Source organism: Antechinus flavipes, chromosome 5 (genome assembly GCF_016432865.1).
Source record: "Antechinus flavipes isolate AdamAnt ecotype Samford, QLD, Australia chromosome 5, AdamAnt_v2, whole genome shotgun sequence".
Classification (NCBI taxonomy): domain Eukaryota; kingdom Metazoa; phylum Chordata; class Mammalia; order Dasyuromorphia; family Dasyuridae; genus Antechinus; species Antechinus flavipes.
Window position 1 is genome coordinate 287,893,873 of NC_067402.1, and position 27,074 is coordinate 287,920,946.

The 27,074-nt window shown below is 40.5% G+C and overlaps 1 protein-coding gene across 2 annotated transcripts in view; it reads left to right on the forward strand.

Moving 5' to 3' along the window:
- Nucleotides 1-260: 260 nt before the first annotated feature.
- GRAP2 (GRB2 related adaptor protein 2) overlaps nucleotides 261-27,074 on the forward strand; it is a 104,094-nt gene continuing 77,280 nt past the window's right edge. Inside the window, exon 1 of one of the 2 annotated variants that reach the window (XM_051962065.1) lies at nucleotides 261-443. The gene's annotated coding sequence lies outside the window, so the exon portion shown is untranslated. The remainder of the gene's footprint in view (nucleotides 444-27,074) is intronic. The other variant, XM_051962063.1, reaches the window with a different exon arrangement.

The window sequence follows — 27,074 nt, forward strand, 5'->3', positions numbered from 1 at the left end:
CCTATACAGACTTAACCCAGAAAAAAAGGGGGGCCCAGGGGGCTCCTCTGAACCATGTTACAGTTCAATATTGGCAGCATGGAAACCAAACCACATAAACTGAGTTGCACACCCAAGTCCCTGAAGCATCGCACTGGTGAGTTCCTGTGTGGTTAACATGCTGATTGCCTGGTTGACAGGCAGTGCTCCAGAGGAGGGGGGAAGTGTGCACATGTGTGTTTGGGGGAGGGTGGGGTGAGTCTGGGCCCCATTCTGCTCATCAATGGGGGTGCAGACTCGCCAGCTAGCTTTCAGTTAGAGTTCTGCTCGAGGAGAGAGCAAGGTGGTATGGACTCCTAAAATCCAGAGCCTCGCAACATTAACTGTCACCCTCTCCCTCCTTGCAAAAGTGGACTACGGGAACCAAGCCAGGAAGTAGAGTCAACCTCAACCCTCCAGAAAAGGTAAGTCATCACAGATGCTTTAGAAAGCTGTGTCATTATTATTTCATTGGGTTGTATTTACCTCGCTCTCAGGACCAAGAACAGTGAGTCAAAATTATAAAAAGACAAGTTATAGAAAGTGGCAAGGGAAAACTTTCTCACAATTAGAATTGTCCAAAAGTGGAACGTGTCGCCTCGGGAGGTAATGAGTTTCCTGTGCTTTCAGGTCTGCAAGCCAACGAAGTCAGTAGGTAGCATTCAAGATTTCTCTGGGGAGATGGATGAAAAGAGAGAACTACAGAAGTCCCTTTTAACTCTGAAATTTGGTGATTCTTGGATTGGATCATCTGTTGGCATTCAATAATTTTGTAACTCTCATGACTTCCATACTAATCAACCTCATCAAAATGAATTTCAAGGGGTGGTTTAAATTCTTCTGTCTTACCAAAGTACAGTTACACCCATCTTATAGCTTCCGCTGGGCCGGGCTCTGCAAAGACTTATGTTCATTGATATATTTATTGGAATATGATAGCTAAGGAAGGACTCCTCGAAGAAGGTTTTTCTGTCCAAAGTCAACTCTAAGAAAGGCTTTCTTATGCGAGAGATCATGGAATTTCAGGAGATCCTGTAATTGGAGGCAAGACTATTGTAGGGTACAAATGAGAAAGCGCCGGATAAAGTGAATCATAAATCAAGTGTCATCTAATTGTCATTTAAATTATTTGAGATACACACCCATACTCTAAAGTGCCATTTGAATTTCTATGTTGAAAATCACCCCAAGTCCCCAGGCATCTCTGATAATGTAAGGAATAATTTCATTGTCCTGTCTCTGGGCACCTTGGTCAGTACAAAGGCTACGACAGCAGATAGAGCACTAGTTTTCAAGTCAGGAGACCCAGAGTTTAAATCATGACCTTGGGTAAGGTATTTCATCTCATCGAGTCTGTTAAATGGATGGCCTCCAAAGTCTCCTTTTGTTCTAGAGCTATAACCCTGTCTAGGTCTCAGTTTCCTTATTTGCAAAGTGAAGAAGTTGAACTAGATGTCCTCTAAGATTCTCTATATAGGAGCCTCTGATTTGGGGATGGAGGACATGGAAAGTTCCTTCCTGTTCTCCAACAGTACAAAGGCAGAGCACCCAGCACAGTGCTCAGCTTAGAATAAAATGCCTGTTGTCCTGGATTTAGTTAAATCAAGTACTTGGAGGAAATGTCGGATGAGGAGAGAATAGATTTCTTCTGCTTGATTCCACGGGGCAGAAACCATAAGCAATGGGAATTAGGAGGAGAAAGTTACAGAAAGGTCAGTCTAGGCTGGATGTCAAGAAAGATTCCTTAACAATCGGAGCTGTCTAAACGTGGGACTGGCTGGTTTAGGAAATTGTCATTAGAAGATGCAAAGCACAAGATGTTAGATGGAAGCTCACTTGTAGGGGGGACTATGGAAGAGCTTCCCAATTTTGAAATTCAGCCAGTCTGTGATCTTGGTTTGGAACCTGGCTCTGTTGCTACTACCATGTGACCAAATCACACAAGTCACTTTATCTCTTAATTTCTTTATCTATAAAATAACAGACTTGGACCAAATGACCTCCTACGTTCTTCCATGCTCCAAATCTATCCCTTTATCTTGTCAGGGTCCCCAGTGCTTCCTTTGTTTAGACTTCTGTTGCTCCTTTCATCAATGCCGTATTTCTGCACTTCTACTTACACCTCCCAGTAGTAAGCTCCCTGAAGTCAGAGTTATTTTCCTTTTCTTCTTTTTGTCTCTGTCTCCCCAATGTCAAGCATGAAACCTTGTAAACAGTAAGCTTGTGGAACTGGATTAAGAAGGATTCCAGTTTTTGAACTGGATTAAGAAGGATTCCAGTTTTTATTCCTTATAACTAGGTGATCTCAAGACAAAGGGATCTCAGAGATTCTTTACATCTCTGATAACTATGAATCTGAAACATTTCAGCTGAAATCAAATAATGCTCATGTTCAGGATCCTAAGAGCAAAGTGATCATCCCAGATCCCACTTTAGAGATCTGAGTTTTAAAGCTCAGAGGTCCATCATATCCAACCCCTTCTTTTAATTTTTGAGGAAAGCTGACACCCAGGAAGGCCCAAGATTACCCAGGAAATAAGTCTCAGAGAGGGCTTTTCAAGAAAAGCCCTCTCTCTTTAGATTTTAAGTTTTCTAGATGTCAGTGTGCAATTCTATACTAAAGTTATGCCATTTCTCCAGGCCAGACTAGCTTGGGGAAGCAAGCGGAGGAAATGAGCATTCTCCAATTCTCCTTGTTCTTTCTTTCCTGATAACTGGCTTTAAACAAATGTCCTAAAAACAACACTGACTTTTTTTTTAAAATCTCTTTGCACATTTGGCATGAGGCCCTTTATGACCAGATCATGCAAGTAAATGTATGTGAAGAAAGGTGTACATCTAAATAAAATCGGAAGGTAATATCCGCACAGTATTATGGAAAGCAATCTAGATTTGGAGGCCAAAGGCATGAAGTCAGATGCTCTCTGGCAATTATGTGTGTGGTCTTAACTGAATTAATTAACTTCTTCACACCTAATATCTTCATCTTGATGTCTTTAAATAAAGGGGATTAGATAAGATGTCCTCCCCTGTAAAAACAGAGGGGAAGACCTCCAAGGCTCCTTCCAGCTACGTTCTATGATCCTGTCCTCAGATAAACTGAAGGGAAAGGAACTCTTTGGAGGCAGAAGAGAAGTCTAGATCATGACATGTACAAACCCTAGACTCGCTGAAGACTTTTAACCCTTTATACTTTAAAATTCCTCATATCCCGCTCCAGGTTCTCCAGTAAGTATCTGCCTTGGGACCATAAAATGACAGGGAAGAAAGTACATTTCACGGAAGTACACCTCCACTTTAAACAACCCCAATATGGCGTCTAGCCAAACCCTTTCTCTTCATCAATAAGATGATGTTGATATCTTGATAAATACCTACTATGTGCCAGATACTGTGCTAAGCTATCGTGATTCCCATTTCACAGTTGAGGAAATTGAGGTTAAATAACTTGCCTAAATCACACAACTCATACGTATCTGAAGCTAGATTTGTATTCTGATGTTCCTGATTCTAGGTCCAGGGCTCTATCCATTGAACCACCAGGTATCTCCAAGAAAAACTGGGGGCACAGAGAGGTTATATAACTTACCTAAAGTCACAGGAAATAAGTATCAGATACATCAGGTCCCGTATCTTTTGCCTTTGGATTCATAGATTTCCCAAATCTATACATGAGATGGGGAGACTCGCCTTCATATTAAAAAAAAAATTCAGTCAGTCAACAAGCATTAAGAACCTGTCAAGTGCTAGGACTTAAGAGATTCAAAGATTCAAAAATGGACCATGACCTATTCTCAAGAAACTTAGATTCAATTGGTAGAAGAGGGGAGAGGAATAAAGGAGATAGCATGGACATAGAAAAGCAAACACAAATTAAGTGCAAAATCAATCAAAAAACATTTATTAAACACCTACTATAAGCCAGGCACTGTGTTGGGAAGTAGGAACTAAAAGATAAAAAAGAATGAGTTCCTGAGCTTATTTTACTTACTTACTGAGATTACTTACACTTAAGCACTTGCTTAATTATATAAAAATATATATAAAGCATGGTATCATGGGAAGAGAATTGGATTTAAATCTCAGACACCTGGATTCACATCCCAACTCCAACACTTACTGGCTTTGTGATTATGGATTAGTTCCTTAACCTTTCTGAAATTCAGCCTATAAAGAGAGATGGTGGTGCTTGTTTTACAGGATTGCTGGAGGTAGAAAAGTCTTTAATTACTGCAGAAATAGGAGCCATAATGAGCATGATGGAGGAAGAGCAAGAAAGGAATAATCCTGTACATAGCCCTTATCATGTGTCAGACAGGAGGACCCCAAATGGAGTCACAGAGAGTTGACCACAAGTGAAAAATAGCTAAATATTTGTCAGAGGCTGTGCTAAGGGCTTAAAAACATTATTTTGTTTATTCAAGTTACTATTGTTGGATTAGGTTCTTAGCAGCCCCCAGGACAGAGGGGAAAGAGGAGAGGGGAAAAGAGGTGAGAATAACTTTTTTTTCTTTCCTTTTATGTGACAACCTGTAAATTGATCAATGAAGGGAGTTTCCCCTTGAGAAAAATCCCTTCATCTGTGCAGATTACCAACTTCACTGAAGCTTTGAGGCTCAAAAAAAGGATAAAGTGAACTAGGTTTAGAGCCAGGGTGACCTGAGTGCAAATGATGCCTCTGAACTCCACCCCCCAAGTGAGCCCTGGAGAGTCACTCAGAGTGACTAGGGCAAATCTCCCAATGTGCATTGTATTAATTTTTCCCAGATTGGATAGTTCTCCATCCTCCCCAAACCATAATAATCTACTATATCTGGTGACCTCAGATGGGGGCCTTCCTTCCAGCAGGAGCATCAGAATGCTGCTCTGGAAAAGGCCCTAAACTCAGAAGCAGAGGGCAGGGGGTTCAAATTTTAGTTGAATTTTAGTTCAATTTTGTTAACTCCTTCCTATCAGAGTGACATTGGGTAAGTGATTTCCTTCTGTAAAATGAGAGGCTTGGATTCAATGACAACTGAAACCCCTTCCAGATGCAGATCTAGGACCTGATCCTGCCTGGCCCTCCCATTCGAGAGTCTTGTCTGTGCTCTCCTATAAGTTTGCCCTAGGCAGGCCACCCACTGTTCATACTATATGATACAAAAGGTGTCCACCCATTATTCCTCTCTATGTGACTTCTCCAGCAGCTCCTTTACAAAAAGACCCAGGATTGCCAAAAGGAAGGAGGCGGCAGATGGGCCCTGAACCTCTGCTGCTAATACAATAACCTTTTGAATATCATCAACACTTTCTGTCTTAATGAAAATCCTTTTCTCTGCCTTAATTACTCTGAGGCTACCTGGCTGATAGAGTGGGAGAATAAATGAGTTTACTGATGTGAAGTGAAGCATCCCAGGACAAAAATACATCATGAGGTTGCAACATCGTGTCCTTGTTAATTCATTCATTTGTTCATTTTCTCTACCACCCAAGGATGGTTTGTTCCCAGATTTGCCAAAATTTACCTTCTTTTCAACATTGGGCATCTCTTTGCTTCCCTAACCTTCAGAAGAGCTGAATAAAATCCAATTTCCCTCTATATTCCCAGAGAAGATAACCTGCTCTGGGAAGCATTATTGCTCGTGGGATGTAGAATTCATCCCAACCTGCAGCAGACTCACAAAGCCAGGTAGCTCAGTGGAAAGGACAAGTACTCCTGCCGACACTTCTCGGTGGCCCTAAGTAACTCAGACGCTAAATAGCCAAGCAGAAACTTTTGGTGGAGGGAATTTACTCACTTGGAGTTCCCATGAAAATTAGCCAACACATACATTTTGATTGATTGATAAGTGATAGCCCAATCAATAGATGTATGTGTATCATCACTTACAGATGTAGAAGACCTTAGCGTTTAATCAGTAAATGTGTGTGTCACTCACTTATAGATGTAGAGACCCTTAGGAGTCATCCAATCCAATCTCTTCTATACCAATAAGAAAATTGAATTCTCCCAGGAGAATGTTCTGCCTATAGGTATTAGTGACAGAGATGGGATATGAACCCAGGTCCTTAATTCTAAGCTAGAACCCAAGCTACTGCAGAGCAGCAATGTTTTCCTCCCCTGAATTGGGAGATTTCCATAAATCTTCAAATTTAAGAAATGTTTTCTTAGCTTTTACCAAGAGCTCTCCATGGGAATTTGCACCTCCTGCCAGTCCCAGCTCCGAAGCCTCCATGAAAGGTTGGAAGCATTCAGACAGTCTCCTAGGGGCTCACCTTGTTCAAAAGTTACAGGCTCCCAAACAGCAACAAAAATCAAATCCCCAAAGGTCTAACTTTGCTTTCTTTTTGCACAGACCTTAAAAGAACGTGTCTTTTCCTGTGTTCATAGGGCATTGTTTCTGTAAGCTTGCAGGAGTCATCATCAAGATGGAAGGGAATTAAAAAAAAAAACTTCAATTCCATGGGCAGAAATGTATTAAAAACCCACCATAAGCAAGACGTGGTAGCAGGCCCTCCGAGTCACAAGAACAGATAACGCTCTGGAGCTGATCTGGGGGTGTTCATGATCACGCTGCCAGTAAAAGTGTACAGAGGAGATAAGAACAAGAGATGAGATGAGATAATGGCAGAGGAGAGGAACCCAAAAAGAGGGAGGAGAAATGGGAAGAGACGTCAATTTGGGGGGATCGGAAAGCTTCAAGAGCCTAGTTTGAAAGTCAGGCAGCAAAGGAAGGGAAGGTCTTGTAGCAGAGAGAAATGGGTGGGAGGAAAAGGAAAGCCCCCAGATGTTGGGTGGAATAGGAAGGGCCTGGTAGTGTAGAGAAGGGGAAATCAGTCAATCTACAAGCATTTATTAGGCACCTACTATGTACTAGACGTGTGCTAAGTCCTAGGAATGTGGAGATCAAAAAAGAAACAGCCCTAAAAATTAAAAAAAAAAAATAGAAAAGAAACAGCCCTGCTTTCAGGAGAAGAGGCAACATAAACATGAAGAAGCACACATAAAATATATGTAATATAAATATAGTTTCTATATCATTTATATAACTATGTTACATAAAGCATATATATCTGTAATGTATCCATATCTAGCATAGAAATACAGTATATCATATATTTCTATTATATATGACATGTAGAACATGTAGCATTATAATATAAAACATTGTGTAACACATGCAGTATAAACATAATTTCTGTATCATTTATGTGACTGTATTATATAATGCATATATCATATCTATAATGTATTCATATCTAGTATAGAAATGCAGTATATAATTTATTATATATATAACATGTAGAACATATATCACATATGATATGTAATGATGTGTTATATATGCATTTTATATCTAGAATAGAAATACAGTATATAATACACATTTACATTGTTTGTATATGTGAACACATATACATGTTATATATAAATGTCATGTATATACAATCTATTACATGAGTTATATTGCAATATGCATTTTATATCTTGTGGAAATATAGTATATCACATATTACTGTATATATTTGTGTAACATGAACAATATATGTGTGTCATATAATATATACAATATACAATCTATTATATTATGTTATACCTAGTATCTATTTTATATCTAGTACAGAAATACAGTATATCATATATTACCATTACTTGTGTAATATATGAACAATATATATGTTACATATGATATGCAATGTATATTCAATTTCTCATATATGTTTGTTATATTAAAATGTACATTTTATACTTAGCAATTACAATATATATTTTATATTTAGCATAGAAATGAATTATAATATCACATATATTTATATTGTTTAATATATTAACATAAATGTAATTAATTAAAAATGCAAGTGCATGTTATATGTCATGATATATATGATATATTATGTGTATTCTATAGAACATACATTTTTGATCTAGTCCAGAAATGCAGTATATAGTACATGTTTATATTGTGTGTGTATATAAGCAGGAAGAGCAACTGGGAGCTGAGTACAGTATTTTAGGCAAGAGAGACGGGGGCTGAGCCAAGCTAGTTATAATGAGAGAAATGAAAAGTGGACAAAGGTAAGATTTTATATCTTATTTCGAATAAGAAGTATTTAAAATATCTAATCAAAATCTAAATTTAAAATATAAGAGCAGAGACTTACAGCTGGAAAAGGGCCTTGCATGTCACAATCTCCTAATTTTACAGGGAGGAAATGAAACCCAGAGAAGTTGTCACCGCCCTTAGATCACGCAGGGAGTAAGAGCCAGAATTTGAACTCGAGTCAAAAGGTGGACTTGGAGGGGTAGGGCTGGAACGGACCTTGGGATTGTCTTATTTTACTGAAGTAGCAAATGAAGTCCAGTAAACTGAACAGCCCACACGTGGTGCTCCAAGCCAGTAGCATCAGAGTGGGAAACTTGAACTCAGAGCCTTGCGTGATCCTTCCATTGGACCATGCTGATCTTTGACTCTAAGTCTCCCCTTCTTTCTCTCCCTTTTTGTTCCTACTTTTGCAAATATATGTATGTGTTTATGTGCATGCACGTATATATATGTCCATATCTATATGCTGTGTGTATTTCCATGTGTGTTACATACATTGTGTATGGCATACATGTATTGTGTGTTGTGCACTCTGTATTTGTGCAGTGTTATCATGTACATGTGTATATATACACATGTAAGTTGTATGTGCATTTGTGTATACATTGTATATATGGCATATTTGCATGCACATGTTTATAAACATTCACATTTATATGTTTGTGTGCATCTTTTATATAGGTAATAAGATAAGTAAGAAAATCACAAAAGCAATAGACTGAATTCTGGAGGAGAAAAGGACTTTTGATATTATCTAGTCTAATCTTCGAATTTTACAAATGGGGAAACTGAGGGCCTAAAAGCACACGGTAGATCAATGGCAAACACTAGTATCTGGGTTTCCCAAGTCACAATCCTTGTACTTTTTCCATTAGCTGAGTAAATAAATCGATTCTAAATCTATCCTGTTTAAAAAAAAAAAAAGGTAACACAGAAATAATAATATAACTATTCTAAATCTATCCTGTTTAAAAAAAAAAGGTAACACAGAAATAATAATATAGTTAATATTTATGTAGGCTTATAAAATACTCTCTAAATACAATCTCATTTGATTCTTACAACCCCCTGGGAGGCCGGTGATATTATTATCATCTCCATTTGACAGATGAGGAAACTGAGGCAGAAAGAGTGAATTGTCCAGGGTCTGATAAGTGTCTAAGGCAGGATTTGAACTTAGGGATTGCCTTACTTCAGGCCCTGGGCTCCATCCCCTGAGTCACCAAGCAGCCATCTACAGGAATGATTGTGTTTTTGAATTCCATTCCACCTTTGATCAGCAGTATCAGAAGCAGCATTTGTTGAGCACCTAGCATGTGTGGGACCACCGGGAGTCCATAGTGACAAGTGACCTTGACCCAGGTTGAGACCAGAAATTGGGCCAAAAACCTGAACTGGGAAAGGAGCCAGTGGAGAATAAACGGCGGAGGTTCTGGGGAGCTTTGTCCCAGGCCATCTGCCGTGGGCTGCCGCACTGTGGATTCCGTGTGACTGGGCCCGGTTGGGTGTATTACACAGCAGGATCTAACCTCCCTCCACAGCCAGTTCTCATCATCAACTTTATTAGATTTACACTGAGTCAGAGAGGAGGACGCAGTAGGAGAGACTTCAAGCATAATGTTATAAAATGGGGAAATGCAAAAGAATTATGGACGAGTAGGACCGGGGGACTCGTTTTTCAGTAACTTTCAGAGCTCACACATGACCACTGTCAGAGAGAGTGGTTCATTGGAGGAAGTGTGGGATGCGGGGTGAGAGTCTCAGCTCTGTGATCTCTGTGATGTTGGACAAATTACTTCATTTCCCAGAGTCCCAATTCCATCATCCATAAAGTGTTGGGATTGGACTAGACATCCCACTGGGGTCCTCTCCAGAGGAATTAGGCAATATTTGTACCCAGGTCTTCCTTCTGGGTCTAACAGTCTATCATCGATCTCATAAAGCTGTAAGGAAAGTGCTTTGTAAAACTTACAACACTATAAAAATATCATCTGTCCTTATTGCTGTTATTATTATGGCTGGCTCCTAGTCGATGCTTTATCTCCCTCCTCCGTGCCTTTGCACGCTCTCCACTCATGTCTGGAGAGCACTCCTTCCTCACAGGGAGAATCCATGACTCCTTTTGACAAGTAGCTCAGTTGGGCTGTGTCTTATAAAAGGCTCTTCCTAATTCCTCCGGTTATGAGCACTCTCTCCCCCGATAATTGCCCAGTGTAAGATTTTTCATCATAACCATCTCCGAATAAATGGCGTGTCCCCTCCCTCCAAGCAGAAAGTAAGCCTTACGGAGGGCAGGAATCGTTTCTTTTTTCCTTTTTCCTTTTGTTTTTGCATTCTCAGAATGTTCGCATGATCTTGTCCCCAATTAGTGCTTAATAAATACTAACTAAATGACTAAAATAGAAGGTTGCTAAAACAGTGCTCCCTGAGGGGCCTCCCCAAAGGGCCGTCTCTGTTACTCTCCTACCCTGCCAAACACTTTGCCATCTGCTGGATTAACCAGACAGAGAAATCTCTGGATTTCTGCTCCTCGGGAGAGCTAAAAAATAATGAGCATCCATCCCACCTTTATTTGTTCCCTACAAAGGCCTTCCGAAATTGGTTCTGCCTCTTGCTTTCTCCAATGAAAAGCCTGCCTAATTGATCAATTGGTCATAAATAATCTTTTCCCTTTATTACATTTTCCTTCCAACTCCCCCTCAAGCTTTGCGGGCTTAATGGAACAATGGAAAGATGGTTTATTTATGGTCTTTCTTTTTTATCTTGGACTTTATATGGAAATGTTAGCAATGGAAGGCTGAGCACTCCACAGGCGTACAGTAAATAATAAGGAGGTGCCTCCCATCCTAATGTGCTTTTTGTAAAAATAAAAAAAGGAAAGAGAAAGAAATCTTTCAAAGAATAAAAAGGAAAACACTTGAACAGAAAAGCAGAAGGATAAAAGGTATTAATTTTGTCATTTGAATATTACTGTTGATGCTTTTACAGCTACATATCTTAAGCCCATGGGAAGGTAAGAGGAAGGCAGGATGATCCCAACTCTGCGACAGAGCGAAATCTTCTTGGGCAGGACTGCTTTTGTTTTTTGCCTTGGTAGCCTAGTCCCTAACACAGTCTCTGGTATACAGTGGGTGCTTAATTAATGCTTATTGATTTTTAATTGAGCAGATCAGATTTAGTAGCTAGTGCTGGTTCTATTCAGTCATTTTTTTTTTTCATTTAGAAAATCCCATTTAGGGTTTTCTTGGCAAAGACAGTTTGTAATTTCCTTCTCCAGGAACCGGAGGCAGACAGGGTTGTCACACAGCTAGTCTATGAGCCCAGATTTAAAGTCAGGAAAATGGCACTCTATCCACTGCAGCACCCCCTAGGCACCCATAATAATTAATACCTCATATTTATACAGATTAGCCTATGTACCAGGCTAATTAGCATATGAATCACTTTACAATTATTCTTTTTTCCTTAAATTCTTTTTTCTTTTCTTTTTTGTGGCAATTGGGGTTAAGTAACTTGCCTAGGGTCACACAGCTGTCTTTAGTGTCTGAGGGCAGATTTGAACTCAGGTCCTCCTGACACCAGGGCCAGTGCTCTATCCATTAGGCCATCTAACTGTCCCTACAATCAGTAATCTCATCAGATCCTCACAACGACCTTGTGAGTGTTATTATTAACCCCATTTTATAGATGAGGAAACCTAGACAAACAAATTTAAAGTCAGGAAAATGGCACTCTATCCACTGCAGCACCCCTTAGCACTTCCCTCCTTCCTTACTTTTTCTCTTTCTCTTTTTTTTTCTTTTTCTCTTTTTCTTTCTCCCTTCCTGTCTTTTTTCTTTCACTTTTTCTCTTGCTCTCTTTTGTCCTTCCTTTATTTTTCTTCCTTTTTTTCTTCTTTTCTTCTTTCCTTCTTCCTTTTCTTCCTTCCTTTCTTTCTTACTTCTCTTTCTTTTTCTCTTCCCTCCTTCCTTTCTTTTTTCTTTTCTCCTTCCCTTCCTTGCCCACAGTCATACAGCTAATAAATGATCTGAAATTGGATTTGAATTTAGGTATTCCTGATTATCCACTGTACCCCTTCAAAGGAACAGCTGGAAGGGACCCTTTTTGTTCAATTATTTTATTCTTGTCCAACTCTTGATGACTGCTTTTGACATTTTTTTGGCAAAGATACTGGAGTTATTGGTCATTTTGAGCCTTAGAAATCATCTCATCCAGGATTCTTAACCGGGGGATCCTTGAGCTTGGATGGGGAAAATGACATTGTTATTTTGACTAACTTCAAATAGAAATTAAACATTTCCTTCAATGATTTACAAATATGATTCTAAGAAGGAAGAGTTCTAGTAGCTTTGCCAGCCTGACTGCCACAGGGCTCCAAGACAGAGATTCAAAACCCCTGGTCTGGTCCAAATTATTATTTTAAAAAGGAGGAAACTGAAGTCCAGAGAGAGCATCCTGTTCTCAGCTCCTATACCAGCCTCTCAGGAAGCCCGAGGTTTAATTAGGTTCTGCCCATGGCCTCCAATTGTAGGTCACCTGATGAAAAGTAATCAGGACCAAATCCCACAGAAAAAGTCCTTTTTAAAACTGCTCCAGAGCCTTGGGAAAGTGTCTCTTCCTGGAACAAGCATTCCACAGAGCACAGTAGTCTGGTCGTGGTTTTCTGGTTAGAGTTTGTTTGGTTTTTAGAGGGTTTTTTTTTTTATCACTCTGGGAAACTCCCATTGTAGAACCTTCCTCTGCCAAAGCAGACCAGCAGCATTCTGGTAACTGGTAATCTCTGAGAGTGATCAAGGACACTCTGAGAGTGAACTTCAGCCAATATGGCAGCTCAGGGGACAGGATTCCCAGGTCCTCCGAGGCAGGCTCTCCAGAGGCTGTGGCAAGCTGCTTCTGACTGAGGGGTCAGGGATCCTAGAACTGGAGGCGTTTTCTAGTCCAAGCAGCTCATTTTACAGGTGGGGAAACTGAGGCCCACAAAGGTGATCTGCCCAGAATCACACAAAGAGGAAAACTCAGAGCTGGGATTCAAATTTTAATTGAAAAAATTCAATTTGCTAGGTGTTTTGCTAGTCCAGTAATTGATATGGGAGTATTAAGTGTCCATATCAAGTGTCTGATTCATGTGATAAATCTCAAATCCTAGTTCCTTTCTCAGGACCCTATTATATGCCACTCAGATGCTTGCTTGCTTGCTTCCTTCCTTCCCTTCTTCATTTTTTCCTTTCTTCCTCCCTTCTTTTCTTTTTTTATTTTTGTCTCTTTCCCGTCCTTCCTCTTTTTCACTCTTTTTTTCTTGTTCTTTTGTCCTTCCTTATTTTTCTTCTTTTCTTCCTTTTTCTCTTTCTCTTCCTTCCTTTCTTCCTTTTCTCCTTCCCTCTCTTCCTTTGTTTCTTCTTTCCTTCTTTTCTTTTTTACTTCTGCCGTTCCTTCTCTTTTACTTTTTCTCTTTCCCTTCCTCTCTTTTCTCTTGCTTTCTTTTATCCTTTCTTTATTCCTTTCTCTCTTTCTCTCTCCCTTCCTTTCTTCTCCTTCCCTCTTTTCCTTTGTTTCTTCTTTCCTTCTTTTTTACATCTGACTTTCTTTCCTTCTCTTTTACTTTTTCTCTTTCCCCTTCTGTCTTTCTTTCACTCTTTTGTTCTTCCTTCTCTTCTTCCTTCCTCTTTTTCTTTCTTCCTTTCTCTCTTATTTCTTCTCTCTTTTTCTTTCTTCCTTTTTTCCTTCCTTCCTTCCTCTTTCTTCTCTCCCTTCTTTTGTTTTTTGCTTTTTTACTTCCATCTTTCCTTCTCTTTTACTTTTTCTCTTTCCCTTTCTTTTCTTTCTTTTTCTCTTTTTCTTTTCTCCCTTTCTGTCTTTTTTCTTTCACTTTTTCTCTTGCTCTCTTTTGTCCTTCCTTATTTTTCTTCCTTTTTCTCTTTCTCTTCCTTCCTTTCTTTCTTACTTCTTCTCTTTCTTTTTCTCTTTCTCTTCCTTCCTTTCTTTCTTACTTCTTCTCTTTCTTTTTCTCTTCCCTCCTTCCTTTCTTCCTTTTTTCCTTCCTTCCTTTGTCTCTATTTCTCTTTCCTTTTACCTTCCCTTTCTCTATTTTTCTCTCCTTCCCTCCCTCCCCCCATACCACGCCAAATAGTTCTCCCCAATTTTGCCCCCTCAGCTCTGCTACTGACAAACATATCCTGAACTTTTATTTTTGCCCCCAGATCATTCTCTGCCTAACATGAAAATAAACAACACGATTAGTCATATGTTAGGGGCCTAAATAGCTGCTTTCCTTGGCAGAGGTGACTCTCTCTGAAGGACACATAACCATCCGTTTAATTTTCCATTATTAAAAGCCAGCCTCGTTAATGTCATGCAAATGCTCTAGAGGCCCTTCTGAGATTGGTCAGCACCCAGAGTAGAGAAATGTTGAGATTCAAGCTGTGAGCCGCTCTGGCTTCTTTCATTTCTATGGAGGGACTTAGTTTCAATAATGACAGCAATAATAGCAGTTAATGTGTTATAGCAGATAAGGTGCTGGAACTGGAATCAAATAGATTTGGGGTTCAAATCCTGCATTAGATATTTATTAGCTGTATGACCCTGAAAAAGTCACTGAATTGCTTTCTGCCTCAGTTTCCTTATCTGTAAAATACGTCTATTGAACTTATTGACCTCTGAGTTCCCCTAACAACTCTAGACGAGTGAATGAATGAATAAAAAAAGCATTAAGTGCTTACTGTGTGCCTAGAACCATGATCCCATGATATCAACAGGGCTTTAAGGTTTGCTCCACACCTGACCTAGTTTTCTCTCTGAGTCTCACAAGGGTTGGATTTCAATGGGCTATGATGAAGTCCATCAGCACCCAGAGGAGGCACCCCAGCTCAGAGAGTGAAATGGAATCTCCCAACTCACACATTTACTTATCATCATAGGCTAAAAATGAACCCAGGCCTTCCTCACCTCCCTGAGTAATCTAGTCACTAAATGGAGTTACTGAGTTCCCATAAAGAGTTAATTCCAGTAAAGGGGCTCTGTAGCCTGGCCACTCCTCTCCATTGTCCATTCTTTAAACTTTAATGTATTAAAGATTTTTTTTAAGCACTCATCACAAGTATTATTGGACATTCACAAACTCTTTCTTCAAAAAATTAAAACCCAAATCTCTTTATATTAATGTTTCTTTTCTATTACAATCAAATTGGATATAATGCCCCCCTCTCCAAGGGCGCCCCATCCAATAAGCCCTCCTCGGTGACCAAGAAATGTAGTTAAGCAGAACGAGGCAGCACAGGGATCACAGCTCTGCCATATTCTGTACCCAGCGTCTCTCACCTCTCCAAGGAAAGGAGGGAGGTACGTGTTCCTCATCTCTTATTGGGGGTCGATTGGCCATTGTCATTATTTACTCCACTCCCTCTCTTTTTGTACTCTTCCCATTTATATCATTGTAGGCCTTGAGAAATGGACATTTTTAGCTGCTCTTTAAAAAGCCCAGAGGCATTTCATTTCTATCAGATCTCTCCTGCATTTCACAATAACTTGGTAAGAGAACTAGGCTCCAGTTCCATAGGTCAGCCCAAATGCAGCAGTCTTGCCCAGATCCCAGCCCACACCCGGCCTCTCTCCATCCCCACTCCCTCCTTTCTTTCCCACTTTTTTGTCTGCTCTCCATCAGGGCCATCAGCCAGAGCAGCCTCACAGGCTCCACTTGGCCAGGGAGGCAATCTTTCCCAGGTATTTATAGATGATGGGAACAAATTGGGAAACCTGTTTATCGGGTCTTTTTGCTCTTTCGATTGTCCAAGTGAATTTCAATCCAAGAAAATGGGACCGTAACTGCTCTTTGCAGGGGGGACAGAGTGGCGGCTGCTTTCTGGGTCAGCGTAGTGGGCTGTGATGAGGCTCATGGTCCAATGCCCAGAGCAGCAGAGCATGAGCTCAGCACGTCCTACTGTCAGCAGCTCTGGGCCCCGAGCCCCTCCTCTGGGCTTTCCTCCAACAGCTCCAACCTTCGTTTTCCTGCAGAGAGGACGGGTGAAGAGCAAAGAGATTATGTACCAAAAAAGCTTTAAGATCCTTTAATAGTAGAGTTAACACTGGGAGGAGATTCAGAGGTCACTGAGTCTAACCCTCCTGCCCCCATTTTACAGAAGCCCAGAGAGGGGAACTTCTAATGTCACACAGGTAATGGGATGCAAATCCAGGCCCTCTGATTCCAGAGTCAGGTGCTTTCCTTTATACAGTGGGGCATTGTTCCAGCAATCCACAGTCCCTTCTTTCTCATCTCCTTCTAAAATAGAATAATGATTGACAGAAGAAAGATTACTGCACTTGAACTCAGGTGATTTGGGATCATCATTAACCATATTAGTCATTTAATTTCTCTAGGACTCAGTTTCCCCTGCAGTAACATAGGGAGGTTGGATTAAATGCCCTCTGAGGTCTCTTCCAATTCTGGGAGCTCCCTGGTTCACACAATGGATGTGGGACTCTGGGACTTGAGAGTTCTCCAAAATAATGACAAAGTACTTTGGAACCCAAGGGGGAGAGCTCAGACCAGCAACAACAAAGATTGTGCTGGAGGTAGCATCTGAGCTAGGTGCCCATGTCTGGAGTCAAAAAACCCTCCTGTTCCTGAGTTAAATCCGGCCTCTGACACTCACTAGCTGTGTGATCCTGGGTAAGTCCCTTAGTTTCCTCATCTGTAAAATAAGCTGAGAGACCCTCTGCCCCCAGAACCTGTCCTTGCATGGGTCCCCTTCCCATCTCCCCCCTTTTTTGCTCCTCACATCTTCCCAGATACACCTGTGTCCACTGGCTCTGAAAGATGCTTGCCTGCCCTACTTTTGGCCCCGATAATGCGGCAGAAACAGGCACTTCAGTAATGACTAGCTCTCTGCACTGGCAAGATTTTGCTACTCTCTCCCCCCCTCCAGTTGCCCCCAATCCAGGCTGCCTCCTGTGCTGCAGGTCCCACCCCCTCCTCATCTCTGCTTCCAACCAGAGCTCATGTGTGATCTTCCCCACAAGCCCTTTCCTGAGGCCCCTCAGTAAGTAGAACTCTCCTTCTCTTGAAATGACTTTGTGGGTGCTCTGGTTTTATTGCTCTGTAGACATGTTGGGTGCCCCCACCAGTAGAATATAAATTTGTCTTATTTCTATGTTTATATCCCCCAAGACCCCCAATACAGTGCTTGACACGTGGTAGGTAGTTAATAAGTGCTTATCCTACCTCAACTTTCCTATCTGTAAAATAGGAATAAAAATATTTACTATCACTTTCTTCACGAGGATGATTAAATACTCCTGAGATCCTCAAGAGGGTTAGAAAGGCCATAAAAATGCAAGTCGAGAAGGGGAGAATCATTTCTCCAATAATAAATTTTCTAACTCAGTTTGGACCCCTTGATTTTTATGAGGCAGAACCAAAAACAAATGTTCCTCACTGTTCCTCCAGCCCCTTAAAGATGGAGTCCGGCTTATCTAATCTCATGTTATAGTAAGATTCCCACGGTAGGGCCTTGAGGCACTCTGAACCTTGTATTTCTTTTTATCCCAGAATGAATTATTTATTGTTTCAGTGAGCCGGAGAAGGAGTGACGTCTGTTCCTTTGCAAGGTTTCAGACTGGCAGGCCTGAAAACCAGAATATTCTCAGTTAGTTGGCAGAGGAGTATAGAATAGTGAGAAGAGCCCTGAATTTGAAATTAAGATGATCTGAGTTTGAATCCCAACTCCAATATTTCTTCTAACTGTTTGGCTGTGAGGGGGAAGTCATGTAGCATCTCAGAGCTTCAGCTTCCTCACCTATAAAATGGAGTTTATAAGTTACTGCAAAAAAAAAAAGTATATTGCAGACCTTAAAATGCTATCTAAATGTCATTTGAGGAAGTGAAAGAATGAAAACGTATTTATTAACTGCTTACTATGTTCCCAGTGCTTGAGTTAAGCATTGGGAACAGACCTTGCTGTCAAAACACTAGCATTCTAATAGGGAGATATACTATATCCAGGAGGATGCAGCAGCGGGGCAGATGGCAAGATCCAGTGGTCCTTAGAGATCCAAGAACATTTCAGATATCTGAAAATAGGGGGCAGCTAGGTGGTGCAATGGATAGAGCACCAGCCCTGAAGTCAGGTGGACCTGAGTTCAAATCTGACCTCAGACACTTAACACTTCCTACCTGTGTGACCCTGGGCAAGTCACTTAATTTCAAATTGCCTCAGCAAAAAAAATAAAAAATAAAAAAAAAATCTGAAAATAATTTGTGACCCAAGAAATGTAGCTTAATGAAAACTCTGCCTCCATCTCTTTCTGTCTCCCTTTCCCACAAAGCTCATCAGTTATAAGAACTCGCCCGTTAGTTGATGTTCAAAAAGTATTTGTTAAGTGAATAAATGAATTCACAATGAATGTATATTGCATTGTAAAAACGCAAAGCCTTCAGTTTTTGCTCTGCAAAATAATTAGCAAAAATCATCTGGTCTCGGGATGAATCAGAAATTTCACACAGACCTCTTGCTTTTAAGAATTATTGTAATGGTGATTTTTTGAACTGTCAGAAATTTATTTCCAAAATATGGTTTCTTCAGCAATTTTGGTTCATTTGGGATACATTTTTTTTAAAATCTAGTGACAAGTAATTATAATTTCACCACTTGAATCTCATCATTATTAAGTGAGAATCCACCTGAATATTCCCCCCACCCCATTTTCCCATTTTCTGTTCCTCATCACCACCAGAACTTTTGGTCATCGGGTTATTTTGTTACTGATAAAGGAGGCAAAGAAAGTAGTTGAAAGATTGGAAGTGTTTTTGTTTAATCCTCTTGTTTTATTGATGAGAGGGATTTGGGTCCATGGGTTATCAGAGGTCCTGTGTCTCTCAGTGCCTCTGGGCTACTCACTCATCTTCCTAAATTCAGGCTTCCTCACCTATAAAATGAGGGAGTTGAATGGGATGGCTTTTGAGATCTCTCTCATCGCTGGATTGAGATTCCCTATGATGCATGTGATCCTGGGCTAGTCACTTCTCTCTGGGCCACAGGTTCCTCACTTGTAATATGAAAGAGCTTGAAACTTTTACAACTCCTTCTAGCTATAAATCCATGATTCTAAATCATTCTACCTTTGACAAATTCAGTTTCTTCATCTATATAAAAGGAATAATAATAGCACCTATCTCCTAGGGTAGTTGTTAGGATGGAATAAGATAACATATACAAAGTGTTTTGCAAACATTAAAACATTATGGAAATATGAGTTGTTATCATAAATATTATTATTATATAGCTCTCTGAAGTTTGCCAAGTACCCAACAGATATTTATCTTATGAAAAGCCTCACGACAACCCAGTATTTTTATTCCCCTTTTGCAGATGTGGAAACTGAGGACCGGGAAGGGAATGTGACTTGTATCATAAAATCCTAATTTTAAAATAGAAGGGACCTCAGAAACCATTTAGTCCAGCCCTCCCACTTTACAGAGGAGTAAACTGAGGCCTAAAGAGGAGTGATTTTTTTTATTTTAGTAGCTTTCTATTTTTCCAAATAAATGCAAAGATAGTTTTCAACATTCACTAAAACCTTGTCTTCCAAATTTTTTTCCCTCTCTCCACTCTCCCCCCTCTCCAAGACAGGAAGCAATCCAATATAGGTTAAGCACGTGCAATTCTTCTAAATATATTTCCATATTCATCATATTGCACAAGAAAAATAAGATCATAAAGGGGGGAAACATGAGATTTAAAAAACAAACAGCAAAAACAAAAAAAAAGTGACAATATTAAGCTTTGATCCACATTCAGTCTCATATTGTGAGCCCAAGTCTATTGGAATCACCTTGAATCAGCTCATTAAGAGGAAAAGTGATCTTGTCCAAGTCACTTAACTCCTTAGTGTCTGAGGCAAGTTTTGAATTCAAGTTTTTGTGACTTTAAACTCAGTACTCAGCACTATCCTGTCTCTCTGTCAGGCTCTCGATTGTCTCCAGGCCAAAGCTCATGGCTCTGTGGAGGGCCTATTGTGTGGAGACTATTTTTCCATACACAGTAGGGAATGTCCAGGAAGGGCGGACGAAGAGAGCAGACTTAACCTCAGTAGAATTCATAGTCCAGTTGGGAACAATTGTCTTTAAACTCACATTGAAATAATTTCATCGAGTTCAACTGATAAGTAGTATAACCTTTCACCTCAAGCCAGCTGAGTAAAGATGGGCGATAAAACAGCTATAATGTGAATTTATCTCCAAATGATACTGAAATAAATGCCGTAAAGAAAGCGTGGAACAGTCCGATGAGTTATGGTCCAAACCTTTGTTCTCCAAAGGAAAGGTTCAGATAATGGGGTTAACTCACTTGGCAACCATTGGATTCAATCTCATCATGGCCACCAATGGAAAAATGATATATGGCCGACGGAGTTCTGTTCGGCTTTCTCAGAGTTCCACAGGGGGTCACAGAACTAAAACTAGAGGGAGCCTAAAACAGAAAAGAAACCTGAGGCTCACGCATGGAGTGGATAGCAGAGCCAGATCCAAAATGAGGCGCCTGGCTCCGAACCCAGTGCATTTGACTATAGCGTAGATCCCATGTCCTTAAACTGTCGTTCTCAAGCCCATCTGGGGTCTCATAACTGAATCTGAGGGTCATGAAATGATTTATTAGCAGGAAATTTTGGTTTTTCTATCTATTTTATATACCTTGGATCATGGAGAAATTTCTCAGGTGAAAAGCGCTCCCAAGTGGAAAAAGTCTAAGATAACTTGCTGTACATGGTGCTGGTAGTGATTTCCTGGCAGGTTAACATTATGGCGGGAGTTGTAAAAGCACAACATTTTGCTGACTACCTTGAAAACCTGGCAGCTACAATTTGTTAAATTTCCATAATAATACGATTTCGCTTCATGGCCTGCGTGATCTTCACTGCCCAGAACAGTAATGGGATCAGTCCTTGACTTCCCTTTCCTCACCTAAAAGTCTGTCTATCCTATTTTAACAATGTACCACTTAAAGCCTTTCCCAACTCCTCTTTTTTCTAAGGGCTTCTCTGTGTTAATTATTTCCTACTTATCCTATATAAAGCTGATCTGGACCTAGTTGTTTGTCTGTTATCTCTCCAGTTTAATTGTAAGCTTCTTGAAGAGAAGGATTGTGTTTTGTCTCTTTTTGTATACCCAGCACTAATCGCAGTGCCTGGCACATAGTAGGTGTTTAAATATTGTTTATTGATTGTTTGATATGTATGTTTTTATATTTTAATAGATTTCAGGATGTGTTATATACCAATTATGTCAAGTTCAATAACTAGAGGAATAATAATAATAATATACCAATTATTAATACCAATTATGTCAAGCATACAGGACCTGTGTTCCAATCCCCACCTCTCTCTGACTCTGAGCCACTCACTCATCTTCCTCAGCCCAGGCTTTGTCATCTACAAAATGAGGGAGTTGGGTAGGATGGCTCCTGAGCTCCCTCTTATTGCTAAACCAGCAAATATTCATGAAGCATTTGCTGTGGTCAGGGTACCAAGATGGGCACTGTTGTCAATTTAGCTGTAGGTCAGTCATTCATCAATTAATCATTAACTAAGTATGGGCAAGGAAAGCAAGAATGGAAGGAAACCAAGAATGAAGATATTGACCCTGCCTCCAGATTGCTTCCAATCTAGCAGAGAAGATAGACCATCACAAACAAGAAAAGCAGATTGTTGTCCACTTAGACAATCTGTGGTGTCCTTAGTGTGGCTGCTCCCTCCACTGCTGTAGAGCTCCTCATCTCATGTGATTCTTGCTCATGTTTTCCCATAAAATGTATAAAAGATCTGCCCATTCCCTGTTTTAACTCTCTCCCAGCCCTGACACCTCCTGTTCTAAGCCCTCTCCCAGCCTCGACATTCCTCGTTCTAAGCTCCCTCCCAGCCCTGATATAACCTGTTCTAAGCTCCCACCCAGCTCTGACATCCCCTGTTCTAAGCTCCCACCCAGCTCTGACATCCCCTGTTCTAAGTTCCCTCCCAACTCTGATATCCCATTATTCTGAGCATTTAGAGTCTTCTTTAGGAAATATGGCTCTGGCTTTCTGGAGGGCCAGGGTCATCTTCAGAGAATCCCTGAAGACCTTATGGTTCACTGATCCTGTTGCCACAGCTTGGAAGATGAATTAAAACTTTCTCCAGGAAGGGAAAAGTCAGGCAATCAAGTCTGGCTGGGCCAAAGCCTCTGTTCATCCTTGAGCAACAGGTAGAGAATCAATTCAAAATTGTGTTTCTCAAAGGCTGTGGAGAGTGGGATTTTCTGGCATTAGGATCATAAGCGTTCCTCCAATAGTCCCATAAAGCAGACCTCCTACATGCCCGCCTCTCCTCCAGGTTGCATGCCTTTGACCAGTACCCAGCTCACCTTTTCCAAGGCCCTGCTGTGGCAGGAAGGCTCCCCATCCCTCACTTTCCCCTGCTTCTGTAGTTATTTAGATCTGTCCCAGAGCGAAAGTAGGACCTCAAACACCTGAAATAGAGGGAATAGAGACCAGGGGAAGAGGGACACAGCTGTAAGAGATGCCCCTTTCCAGCTTTGGTCCCAGGGCTGGGATGAATACTTGTTTAGTCCTGACACTATGGATTAGACTGCAGTGGTTCTCAAAGTCTGGTCCAGAGCATTCTGGGAATCTCTGAAATTCTTTCAGAGAATCTACAAATTCATAATTAGTTTTTATTTTTAATGTGATCAATATCTATAACTATAAACCACATAAACAAAAACTCTTTGGACAGATCCTCAATCATTTTTAATAAGATAAAGATATTGAGAACAAAAGTTTGAGGACCACTGGCTTAGAGGTAGGAAGAGATCAAGAAAGAATCAGAGTCTGCAGATGTCTTCCTGCTGTGATTGCCATTTCTTGATTTAAAGTTAGAAGGGGATTTAGAGCTCCTCATTTTATGGATAAGGAACATGAGACCCAGCAAAATGAGATGACTTGCTCCACTCAGGGTCAAAAAAATCATCAGAGTAGGATTTGAACCCAGGACTTCTGATTCTAGAACCTGTGCTTATAATGCTATGGTAGGCCTTGAAAAGCACTAGCTAGATAATATCATAGCATCATAATATATGATGTTATTATTATCATAGCATCATCATATATTATGATGTCATGATAATAATAATAATAATAATAAATAGTGTGCTAAGCATGGGCTAAATAGTTTACAAATACTATCTCATTTGATCCTCACAACAATCCTGGAAAGTAGGTGCTGTTATTATCCCCATTTTCCAGATGAGGACACTGAGACAAACATAGCATAAGCAACTTGCCCAGCATCCACACAGATTGTAATTGTCTGAGGCTGAATTTGAACTTGGGTCTTCCTGACTCCAAACCCAATGCTCTGTGCTATCGTGTCACCTAGTGGAACAGAGAGAATGTTAGATTTGAAATCAAGATGACTTGAATTTGAATCCTGCCTCAGGCAAATCATTTTCTCTCTCTGAGCCTCAGTTTCCCCATCTGTAAAATGAGAGGATATTGGTCTGGAGGACTTCTAAGGTCCCTTCCAGATCAAAAGTTTCCATCCTAACAAAATCTTTTTCCAACATTCTGTTGTCTCCTCCAATAAGAGGTCAAGACTTTTTCATTTTTGCCTATTTGCCCCCAGAGTCCTCTCTTTAATTAAGTCATGCTAATAGACTGATTTATTTGTTACCTGGGGCCCAAAATGAAGAGAAGTCTCTATGAGTAGAAAGGAAATGGGGTATTGTAGAAAAACCTAGATACAACAGAAATCTGGGTTCAAATGCTTCCTCCTTCATTTCTTAGTTATGGGCCCCTTGACAGGTCACAACAGCCAGGATCCTCAGTTTCCCCATCTGTAAGATAACTCTCAAAGTATATACATCAGAGTTGTGAAGCAAATCTTTTATAAACCTTCATGTCAGTCACTTGAAGCCTTCGTCCCTTTGACCACGACATGTCTAACTCCAGCTCTGGATCTTGACCACCATCCATTTTCTTTGCTCCTGTTCCCATGCTCCAATGTTCCTCCTCCTCATCACTCAGATATCTTACTTCAGAGGCAGCTCTTCACCCCTACCATGACAAACCCCTCAACATACACCCTTGATCCCAATAATAATAACTAAAGGTAGCATTTACATGACATTTTTAAGGCTCACAAAGCACTTTATAGATATTCTCTCATTTGATCCGGGAACAGCCGAGCAAGGTGAGTGCTATTATTTACATTTTACAGATAAGGAAACTGAGGCAGATAAAAATGAAGGGATTTGCTGAGGTGACTTAGCTGACCTGAGGCTGGTTTTGAACTTGGATTTACCTGACTCAGGGGCCACTTAGCTGCTCATGAAAAGGAAGGTAACATTGGTTGTTTTGAACTAATAGGTGATGAACTGTCTCTAAAATATCTTATTTTTTGTTAAATAAGAGTCCTAAAATTTGAATAAGTCAGGAGAACTATTTCATCCAAGAGTCCTCAAGAGAGCTTATCATAATTTTGTTTACAGTCATTTGGTATGGAAATATTTTCCAGAGTGGCTGTTATCCTTGATTCTAATCATATTCCTTCTGGAGCAGAGACTTGGCTCAGAGCCCCCATCTCGTTCCAAGCCTTACCACCTGCCCTATTGCCTTTCGTCGAGGCCCCTGCTTCCCTTCCAATTGCTTGGTATGATGTCTCTCTGGCATGTCGCCCCCTCCCCTCAGCCAAGCTTTCCCAGCATCCCACCCCCTTCCTTTCTCCTGCCAAGAGCTATTCATTCTTAGAGACTCTCTCCCCTGGAATCAGGACGAGGGAGGCAGTGAGTTAAAAGAGGAAATCAAATTGCTGAGGCACTCACAGCTCCGGGGCAGCCGGGAAATGTCTCCCTGCCTACAGCTAGTGTGGTTGACAAAACCACTGAGCGCTTCCTGGTGAGCGGCTCCTTATGCTCTCTCTTTGATTGAACTGTCTGCCCTCCTTCATATTTGACTAGTTATTAACTCAAGTGAGCCCTGGACCATGGGAAGACATAATTAGTAGGAATATGTTATTTGGGGAGCACCCTGGGCTAGCATCTCATTAGTTGATACCTTTTCTGGACTCAGGGATCAGTTAGAAATAGTCAAGAAACTTGAGAAAATCAGATGCGAGGTTACTTGTACCCCCATAAGTTTGATCCCGAGAATCCCCCAAGGAGCAGTGGGGCCATGGACTGAATTATGAAAGAGACGCTGATTTCTCAGATAGATTAAAGAGACTAAGGAAAGGAAGCCGGGTCCCAGATGTGGGCAAATTGGCCAATTCTCCACCAGATGGATGTCTTCTTCCCTGGAGAAGTTTACATTTTAATTCACTCCAAATCAACAATTACATCCACCATGGGGACCATCTGATGTACTGGGGATGGGGAGATTAAACTTATATAGGTGTTGCCCTTGGTCTATTCCCTTGGGAGTTCACAAGTGGATCAATACAAAGAAATCTCAAGTTGGAGAGAGTGCTGATAAGTGAGGGGAGGCTCATGGTGCTTAAGATGGGCTTTGGGGGAAGGTGAGATTTCAGGAGGCACGAGGGACCATTTGTCCAGTAGTATCAGGAGCACAGAGTTAGAGCTGCCACCCTCACTAGGGATAATGAAATAATGACCCCAACAAAGGGACTTGTGGAGGTTCATCCAGCTACGAAGGGTTTGAGACAGGTCTATAAAGTGCATCTTCCTGTCTCAATGGAGGCAGAAAATAGCACATCCGGAATGAGAATGAAGATTGTTCAAAGGGAAGGGATGTGAAATTAGGCTGGAAAGGCAGGTGGGAGCTGGACCATGAAATGCTTTAAATGCCACATTTCATTTAATCTTGCACTTGAGAGACCAAAAAATATGAAGATACTTGAATATACCACTGGGAAGCAACTTGATGGGAGTTACTTAAATTGTAGAAGTACTTATTAGAGTACTTATATTCTGTTCTTATATACAGGACACTTAGGGTTAGACAAATATTACTGGGCCAAAATACTCGTCAACAGAAGTGAGTGCAAGGGATAATGTAAAAAATTACCCTGGCATGGGTTCTGTCAATAAAAAGTTATTATAAATTTAAAAAATAAATAAATGAAAAAAAAAAAAGAAAATGGGCTCATTGAAAACATTAAAAAAAAAATACTCGTCAACAAGGAGTAGGAAGGGATACAGATCCAAAAATAAAACAGTTCCTGCCTTCGGGGAACTTCCTTATATTAGTGTCTTCATTTTCTGTCAGTCAACTAGTTTTTATTATTATAAAATCCTAACCTTTAATCTGGGCAGTGACTAGAGCACCAGGATTCATCTTCCTGAATTCAAATCCAGCTTCAGACACCGACTAGTTGTGTGACCTTGGGAAAGTAACTTAACCCTGCTTGCCTCAGTTTCCCTATCTGTAAAATAAGCTGGAGAAGGAAATGGCAAACCCAAACGGAGTCAAGATAGTTGGACATGACTGTAAATGAATGAACAGCAAGAAAGATCTTTAATCCTAAATCTCTTTGAACCTAGGCTTTCCTTACTCCGAGCCCTGTCCCCTGTTCACAGTTGCCTCCAATTAGGTAAATGCTTGTTAATTGAATAATTAGTCCCAGAGGGCAGAACTACAAACAGCTGGAGAGAGATAGATCTAGTTCCTTATAAAAGAAGGGCTCTTCCTGACTGGCAAGTCTTAGAGCAATGGCTGGATGTCGCTTTGTCAAGAATGGTGGAGAAGGGATTCGTATTCAAGTACAGGTTGGTCTATCATAATCAATCATCAAGTATTTATTAAGTGTCTATACATTAGACCTTGGGCTAGATTTGGGGAAAAAAGATTAAAAAGAAAAAAGAAACGATGCTTGCCTGGGTAGGGATGGAGGGTAAGTTCTCTTAGAAGAGAGGTATGAGTAAATATAGAATAAACATATGTATAAAACCTACACATCGGCTTCTCGTGGGCTTTATTTGCTGTATTTGTATCC